Below are 6,489 nucleotides of genomic sequence, written 5' to 3' on the forward strand. Positions count from 1 at the left end.
TTCTTGGAGAAGATTCAGTAAGGAAGGAGTCCAGAGACAGCAACATATATACACAAGTAGTGAGATTACTGCCAACACTTGATCATTTATAAGAAAGGTCCCAAGGACAAGACTGGATTCATAACGCTATTGGGAGGGCAGTCACATGGAAGGCAGTGACGATTCTAGGAAGACCCAGAGGTCACCCACAGTAACCCATATTACCTCTAATCTTTTTTTTTTTTAATCTTCAAAGGACTTCATGTGGGGAGATTATAATTTAAATACATGGGAAATGACACTTGGTTAGATAAGACTTACCTATCACAATTCATCCTATAATCTGTTTGGTCTATATCTTTTGTTATTCTTAATACTTTGTGTATTGGCTCTTGTTTATTAATAAGTGTGCAAAGAAACTAAAAAGAAACAAATGCTAAAATAAATAATTTTTAATCATTTGAATTCTACAGAATTAATTCCCTACTAGTTACTAACTGTAGAAATCTGTATTAAGGAACATGGGGGTAGATGTTGGATGATAAGTCATAATTCCTGCCCACAAGATGATAACTCTATGATGGAAGAGATTTGTAGACTAACCAGGGCTGAATACACTGTGTGTATTTTTAATTATTTCTTTTGCAACATTCTTTTCTTCACAGTTTTAGCATTGTGCTACCACCTCCATTTCCCTGAGAATCCTATATTCATTTTCTCCTATTTCTAAAAGTTTTTTTTCTTTTCACCAATATTTTAGAATCATAGATGTAGAAGTGACATTTTTGATTATGCATGAAACCGTAAGGATCACTTATTCACAGGTAGAAGTTAAAATTGAGAACTTATTTTCTGACTAATTACACAGACCCAACTTGCCCAAAGACTCAACATTTATTCTGGGAAAAAAAAAAAAATGGTTTTCAGAATCATTTTGTAGACACTTAATAATTGTCTGGGGCTTCAAGTGAAAATTTGTGCATCTTCGTCCTTACCTTGTGAAGAGGAGTTTAAAATAGAAAATGTGACTCACTTGATAATTTGGGAAGACTTGCAAATAGTAAATTCCCTCCTCTTTCCCTTTCTCAGCTAAGATTCCATTGCTACTTTTTAAAACAGCAACCAGAAAACTTTTGTTACTCCTCCGTAGGGGCAATAAACCAACAACAATGACAAAATAATAATAAACAAAATAAAGAAACAAAAAATCAAACCAGTTGACTTGGACTCACTCATATTTATAATTCTCAGCAGCTATTGGTGGCACCAGCTCCCACCAGCTCCTCCTGCCAGTTGCTGAGCTCCCACATAGATATATGTATTTTTTATTGTACTTTAGATGAAGGTTTACAGAATAAGCTAGTTTCTCATTAAACTGTTGGTGCACATATTGTTTTATGACATAGGTTATGAATCTAGTGGGAGACGTTATTACTGTTTCTATTCAGGCCCGTAGCCTTTATACCAAGAGTACAAATTCTTTCTGTCATATCAACAAACCAATGCAAAATGCCTCATGTTCTTGGACAAGAGCATCATAAAGATCAAGACCAGTGATTCATAATAGTTGCCAAAGGAGGCTTTAAGGTTATGCCTCACTCAGCATCAGAGTACTGCAAGGTTAATGTTCAGAACTACTGGGATCATCAGAATCATTTTCCCCCGCAGAACAATGGAAGAGAAAAATGTACAGCACTGAAGTAATTAGGGAGAAGGAGGATTGTGTTTGAATTGCAGTCTTTGATTCTTAGAATCTTACAGTCCTCTGCTCTAGCCTCTATCCCAATGTACTTAATGATGAGCATAACTAATTACGTATCTCTACTTGTCCTCTGTCTTACTTATTTAGAAAAAAAAATTGTTATTTTTTTTATATCAGAAAATCCACAAGTGAATGGCTTCAACAAACAGAAATTTATTTTGTCACAATTTAGGAGGCTAGAAGTCTGAATTCAAGCTCTAGAGGGAGGCTCCCCCCTCCCCCCCGCCCCGTTGGCTCTGGAGGAAGGTCCTCGTCTCTTCTGAGCTTCTGCTCCTGGGCAAACTTCATGTGGCTTGACATCTCTTGTCCCTCATCTTCGCTTCTCTTGCTTCTTTAATCTCTTTTTATGTCTCAAAAGAAATTGACTTAAGATACACACCACACTAATCTTGCAACAAAGACATCACATTTCTAACTGGGATTATAACAACAGACACATAGGTCAGGATTTACCACACACATTACTGGCGGGGGTGGGGGGGGAGGACATAATTCAGTCAATAACAACCTCACTGTAATATTTACACACACAATTTCCTTATCATCTCCTGGTCCCCTATGTTATAAAATTAAAGCAAACACTGTTTATTCATTTCATTTCAGGCATAGAGATATCCTTGTTCACTTATGTTTAGTCTATGTTAACTTATCTCTAAAAATTTCATCTAACACATACTTGACAGCCACTATGCTAGATGCTTTTTTGAGTTCAAGTGCAGGGAAGTAGAAAAACCAGTAAATAAATCATGATAAGTAATAATTAAATGATTGAGTGCTAAATGTCAACATGAACATATTCAAGGATATATATAAAATGGTCTTATGAACTTGACTTTTCTGTTTTACCTTAAATATTAGATTTCAGGGGACAGGAACTGGAAGAAGAAGAAAATTAAGGAAACATGATGGGTCAAAACCAAAAGCATACCAAAGGCCCTTTTGTGGCATAGCCAAAGTATGTGATTCTTGCTGTTGTTATGTGCAGTCGAGTTGATTCCGACTCATAACAACCCTATAGGAGAGAGTAGAACTGCCCCATAGTGTTTCCAAGGAGCAGCTGGTGGATTTGAACTGTTGACCTTTTGGTGAACAGCTGCATTCTTAACTACTACTTGTAAGGAAAAAAAAAGAAGAAATTATAATAAAACTAATTTGTTGTTAAAAAAAAAAAAGAGGATAAATATCTTTGAATGACTTGAAAATTGGTCTTAACTGTATTTAAAGACCATGGAGAATATTGATGTCATTTAAGAAATTAATGTTCAGAAATATGATTGTGAATCTCTTTATTATGTGTATTAATGTAAAAAGGATGAACAGGAAAGATAGGCTAAGAAAATGAATTACGGTCATCATTGTGGGAATGAACATGTTGGGTAAATGGAAGACATTTTAAAGAGAAACCCAATAGACTGTGATTACAACAACACTACCACTTATGAAGTTCTTGCAAACACCCAATAATTGTACTAAGCATCTTCCAGGTATCGTTTTATTTAGTTCTCATACTACTACCAAGAGATAGATATTAACATCTCCTTTTCTCCTTTTCTTTTCCCCCAGAGTTTTGGAGAGTAAAAGTAGTTTGCCGAAGGTCACATAGCAACTAAGTGTCTGAGCTGAGATGTGAATGCAGATTGTCTAACAATCGTGCCCATTAAATTGATAAAATCATGAAAAGGTGGAATTGAGAAGTATTAAAGATGATATATCCAATGTTCCATGCAGTGCTTTTGTCCTTGAACAGTATAAATGCCAAGTGGTTATACAGGCTACGCTTGAACAGTTCTAATTGTGAGTAGGTGGTTGCGCACTGAAGGAGCTGATTTCATTTCTGGATATGTCTGACTGCTAGCATGTTCTTACTTTCTGTGAAACAGAATGTCTCTCCATGGTTTCCAGCACTTTGCTTTACTTCAGTCTCTTGAAGACACATTAAAAAAGTCCAGAACACCCATTGATGTCTAGTCAATTGAAACTCGTAGCTGCCCTACAGTACAGAGTAGAACTGCACATCAGGGTTTCCAATGCTGTAATCTGTGCAGAGAAGACTGCCACATCTTTCTACCATGTAGCGGCTGGCAGGTTTAAACCATCATCATTTTGGTTAGAAGCAAAGCTCTTCGCCACTGCACCACCAAAGAGCCCTTTAAAAAGAACCTAGTATCTCTTAAACATAGCAAAATTGTAACCATTTGAAGATAATTACCAGATGGTACATGTATCTTTTTTTTTTTTTTTTTTTTTTGCTGTTTATCTATCCCCAGTTCTTTCAACTATTCCTCAGAATGCAAGGTTTCTAAATATTTTCCTGACATTTTCCAGTTTCTCTATATTCCATGTATTGTATCTCAGCTGAACAGTTTTTACTTGAGTCTTGAGTAGAACTACTGATTTCTGTTTTGTAGAATCTGTTTTCTTTGCAAATGTAGACTAAAGATATGTGTCTTTGTAAAACTCTACATCACACTGGTGACCAGTATTGTACTTAGACTGGAATCCATAATTGTATGTTGCATGTGCTCTGCTAAGCCACATCCCCGCAATCTTTAACTTCTGTAGTAAACATCTGTAAAATACACAATTATAAATTCTGACCACCATAGAAGACTTGCTGTATCTGTCTTTTAAAATAATTCATATGTTTTAGTAATATGCATAGCCTTCTAACCTCTACCACTTCAGCCAGGAAGTCAAATTAAAGAGTAGACCAATCATATCTACTGCTCCCCAGGCCACAGTCGTGGAATACGTGATGTAATTTATGTCATTATATTATGTCCCTGGGATTGTTCAAGTAGATACAGTAGAAAACAATACCTCACTCTTGGAGAAGCTGTTGACATTGAGTATGGGATCAGCCAGGCAGGTATATCTCTGCCTTGTAGTTTGTGTGAAGGAAGCTGGGACAAAGAGCCACAAAGTCTCAGGATGAAAAGGTCTTGGCAGCTGTCCAGTCCTTCGGCTATTGTGAGTTAGGATGCTAGTAAGATAAATAACTCAGAAAAGAATTAGTAGTTTTCACAGATTTATGAGACTTACTTTATTAATTATAAAAAGTATTCACCACTATTCCTTATTCTGTCAAAAGAAAATGTAATTATTAGTCCTTTTAGTATGTATGACATTAATGTATATATATAGAATATGGGAGCAAAAGAAAAACACCTTGGGGGGGAAAAAAAAACACTAGTACCATTCCTTCTGACTGACCAGAAAAATACAAATTTGTGTTTTAAAAATTTATAAAATATCTTAATTATAAGATCCTCAAAGTTTATATATAATTCCTCATGTGGTCAACCATCATCAATGGATTTTCCAGATGCACACAAGATGCTCAAGAGATCCTTGCGATATTAATCTGTTCTGATGAGGGTGAAATTAAGGACTTCCACAGAATTACACACATGTCCATACACACACACACACAAACACATACACAAAGTGAACTTATTTTCTCTGTTTTAGAACCTGCTGAGGCTGAGAAGATAATGGACCATAGAAGTCATTCCTCAGTAACTGAGTTCATCCTCTCTGGACTAACAGAAAAAACTGAACTCCAGCTGCGCTTCTTCTTCCTCTTCCTAGGAATCTATGTGGTCACTGTAGTGGGGAACCTGGGCATGATCACACTGACTGGACTCAGTTCTCACCTGCACACCCCCATGTACTATTTCCTTAGCAGTTTGTCCTTCACTGATCTCTGCCAATCCACTGTCATTAACCCAAAAATGCTGGTGAACTTTTTGACAAAAGAACCCATTTCCTACCCTGAATGCATGACTCAGCGCAGCTCTACTTCTTTATTATTTTTGCTATTGCAGAGTGTCACATGCTGGCTGAAATGGCATATGATCACTATGCTGCCATCTGTAATCCTGTGCTTTAAAATGTTACTATTATGTCTTATCACATCTGCTTCTGGCTTACAGTGGAGGTTCATATTTTGTGCATTACTGGGTGTACGATTCATACACGGTTTATGCTGAAACTCTTTTTCTGTAAGACCAATGTGCTTAAACATTATTTCTGTGACCTCTTTCCTCTCCTGGAGCTATCCTGCTCCAGTATCTATATCAATGAATTATTGGTTCTGGGTTTGGGTGCATTTAACATATTGACTCCTTCCTTAACCATCCTTGCCTCCTACATCTTCATCATTAGTAGCATTCTCCACAGTAGCTCCACTGAGGACAGGTCCAAAGCCTTTAGCACTTTAGTTGCCTCATCTTGGCTGTTACAATCTTTTAAGGTTCTGCAGCATTTATGTACCTATAGCCATCAAATGTCAGCTCCATGGACCAAGGCAAAGTGTCCTCTGTGTTCTGTACTATTGTACCAATGCTGAACCCCATGATCTACAGTCAGAGGAATACCAACCAAAAACCAAACCCAGTGCTATTGAGTTGATTCTGACTCATAGTGACAAGATTGTCAAATTTGTCCTGAAGGAAATTCTAGAAAATAAAGCATGCTCATGAATAGAATCCATGCTACAGTGTCCTATCAGAAACAGGTGTTTGGTTTGCTGATATATATAATTTGTCCAGTTAATTCGTGAAATTTGTGGGTTCATTGACACTTCTTTCCCCATAAATGTCCAAAATTCCCCTTCACGCCACCTCTTTCTTCAAGCCTATATTACAATGACTTTAAATACAGAAATATGGAGAATAAAAACAAAAACTGTCTAGAATTACAAGAACTATAGTTTCATTTCAAAATCATATACAAACAAGAAAGAA

General features: G+C 36.6%; 1 pseudogene; it reads left to right on the forward strand.

Annotated features, from left to right (window-relative positions):
* The first annotated feature begins 5,235 nt into the window (after positions 1-5,235).
* LOC100673048 (putative olfactory receptor 8G3) lies at positions 5,236-6,154 on the forward strand (annotated as a pseudogene).
* The last annotated feature ends 335 nt before the right edge of the window (positions 6,155-6,489 follow it).

Source organism: Loxodonta africana, chromosome 15 (genome assembly GCF_030014295.1).
Source record: "Loxodonta africana isolate mLoxAfr1 chromosome 15, mLoxAfr1.hap2, whole genome shotgun sequence".
Taxonomy (NCBI): Eukaryota; Metazoa; Chordata; class Mammalia; order Proboscidea; family Elephantidae; genus Loxodonta; species Loxodonta africana.